This window comes from Squalius cephalus (assembly GCF_949319135.1).
Source record: "Squalius cephalus genome assembly, chromosome: 2".
NCBI lineage: Eukaryota > Metazoa > Chordata > Actinopteri > Cypriniformes > Leuciscidae > Squalius > Squalius cephalus.
Window position 1 is genome coordinate 4,385,578 of NC_137123.1, and position 3,000 is coordinate 4,388,577.

General features: G+C 40.7%; 1 long non-coding RNA gene across 1 annotated transcript; it reads right to left on the reverse strand.

Annotated features, from left to right (window-relative positions):
* Window positions 1–453: 453 nt before the first annotated feature.
* Window positions 454–2,435, reverse strand: LOC307154553. Its single transcript, XR_013820372.1, has 2 exons — window positions 1,561–2,435; window positions 454–602 (listed from the first exon to the last, which is right to left on the reverse strand). It is a non-coding gene; the product is annotated as an uncharacterized lncRNA (long non-coding RNA).
* Between the last annotated feature and the right edge of the window lie 565 nt (window positions 2,436–3,000).

Here is a 3,000-nt window from a genome sequence, read left to right on the forward strand (position 1 = left end):
ACACCAACTGAAATATTTCAGGTATTTTATTGTTTTAATACTGATGATTTTGGCATACAGCTCATGAAAACCCAAAATTCCTATCTCAAAGAATTAGCATATCATGAAAAGGTTCTCTAAACGAGCTATTAACCTAATCATCTGAATCAACTAATTAACTCTAAACACCTGCAAAAGATTCCTGTGGCTTTTAAAAACTCCCAGCCTGGTTCATTACTCAAAACTGCAATCATGGGTAAGACTGCCGACCAGAAGGCCATCATTGACACTCTCAAGCAAGAGGGTAAGACACAGAAAGAAATTTCTGAACGAATAGGCTGTTCCCAGAGTGCTGTATCAAGGCACCTCAGTGGGAAGTCTGTGGGAAGGAAAAAGTGTGGCAAAAAACGCTGCACAACGAGAAGAGGTGACCGGACCCTGAGGAAGATTGTGGAGAAGGACCGATTCCAGACCTTGGGGGACCTGCGGAAGCAGTGGACTGAGTCTGGAGTAGAAACATCCAGAGCCACCGTGCACAGGCGTGTGCAGGAAATGGGCTACAGGTGCCGCATTCCCCAGGTCAAGCCACTTTTGAACCAGAAACAGCGGTAGAAGCGCCTGACCTTTTCAAATTGCATTCAAGACATAAATGACTGGATGTCGCAAAATTTCCTACAACTAAATAAAGACAAAACAGAAGTTTTGATAATTGGATCAAAAGCTCAGAGAGAAAAATTGACCCCTAAACTAAATATTCTGGGATTAAACCCAAGCAAAGTGGCAAAAAATTTAGGGGTAGTCTTTGACTCTGATTTTAATTTTAAAGCGCATGTGAGTAATATTACAAAAACTGCATTTTATCATTTAAAGAACATTGCTAAAATAAGACCATTTCTCTCTTTGAGCAATACAGAAAAATTAATGCATACATTTATAACTAGCAGACTTGACTATTGTAATGCCCTCCTTTCTGGTCTACCAAAGACTACAATTAATAAATTACAATTAATACAAAACTCAGCTGCTCGAGTAATGACAAAGACCAAGAAGAGAGAACACATCACACCTATACTAAAATCATTACATTGGTTACCTGTTAGTTTTCGTATTGATTTTAAAAACCTTTTATTAGTTTATAAAGCACTGCATGGACTTGCTCCAGACTATCTTTTAAAAATGCTTATAATATATGAACCTATAAGGACTCTTAGATCATCGGATTCTTTACTTTTAACAGTACCACTCAGTAAAACTAAAAGATTTGGTGATGCTGCCTTTAGTCGCTACGCTCCTCGCCTCTGGAATAATCTTCCAGAGGAAGTAAGACGTGCTAGAAATATAAATAGTTTTAAGTCAAAATTAAAAACATATCTTTTTAGCCTGGCCTTCCTATAAAACCTATAATTTCTTTTTCTTCTTCTTCTTCTTTTCTTCATTTTAATACATTTTCATACATTTTTATTTTTATTCTTGTATTTTACTTGTACTTGTATTTTTGGTGTGTCTGTAAAGCACTTTGAACTGCATTGACTTGTCTGGAAAAGTGCTATATAAATAAAAATTGCTTGCTTGCTTGCTGACCTGGGCTACAGAGAAGCAGCACTGGACTGTTGCTCAAATTTTGCATGTCATTCGGAAATCAAGTTGCCAGAGTCTGGAGGAAGACTGGGGAGAAGGAAATGCCAAAATGCCTGAAGTCCAGTGTCAAGTACCCACAGTCAGTGATGGTCTGGGGTGCCATGTCAGCTGCTGGTGTTGGTCCACTGTGTTTTATCAAGGGCAGGGTCAATGCAGCTAGCTATCAGGAGATTTTGGAGCACTTAATGCTTCCATCTGCTGAAAAGCTTTATGGAGATGAAGATTTCATTTTTCAGCACGACCTGGCACCTGCTCACAGTGCCAAAACCACTGGTAAATGGTTTACTGACCATGGTATTACTGTGCTCAATTGGCCTGCCAACTCTCCTGACCTGAACCCCATAGAGAATCTGTGGGATATTGTGAAGAGAAAGTTGAGAGACGCAAGACCCAACACTCTGGATGAGCTTAAGGCCGCTATCAAAGCATCCTGGGCCTCCATAACACCTCAGCAGTGCCACAGGCTGATTGCCTCCATGCCACACCGCATTGAAGCAGTCATTTTTGCAAAAGGATTCCCGACCAAGTATTGAGTGCACAACTGAACATAATTATTTGAAGGTTGACTTTTTTTGTATTAAAAACACTTTTCTTTTATTGGTCGGATGAAATATGCTAATTTTTTGAGAAAGGAATTTGGGGTTTTCATGAGCTGTATGCCAAAATCATCAGTATTAAAACAATAAAAGACCTGAAATATTTCAGTTGGTGTGCAATGAATCTAAAATATATGAAAGTTTAATTTTTATCATTACATTATGGAAAATAATGAACTTTATCACAATATGCTAATTTTTTGAGAAGGACCTGTATATAACACCTTATTATCAGGTTTCTGGTTCAAATGTGATGTACATGTTAAATTGACTTGAAACGGTTACTCTGTTATTCCGTGGTGACGTCATCAACTTGAGGCTGGTGCGGATCGGAGACAGGAGCGGTGGTTGAAGCCGGGGTGGATGTCGATTGAGCAGAGACGGGGGTCGAGGAAGGTCTAGAAAAGGAGCCGTCTTCCAGTGTTGATATCCTAGCGGACATGTCGAGGAGAGAAGATTGAATATCAGAAAGTGCCATAAGCACTGGATCATCTGCTGAAAAAGCACTTGGACCCGGACGAACAGAGCAGCTGGCCCGTTTTTGTGCTGGGGCTTTGCTGGCCATCTCGGGATTTTTGCGCTTCGAGGTGTGCTTTTTTCCGGAGGACTGGGGAGGAGGCACCGGCGGAGATTCAACTGGGATATTTAGAGAATCGCAGAGGAGGACAAATAGGTCCTCGTGAGAGGCGCCACGCGGAGGCTGAATGTCATTTATAAATAGGGTTTCTAGTATTTTTGCCACGGGCCAATTGCCGATGCATGGTTGGGACGGGGATTTATTCGCCAA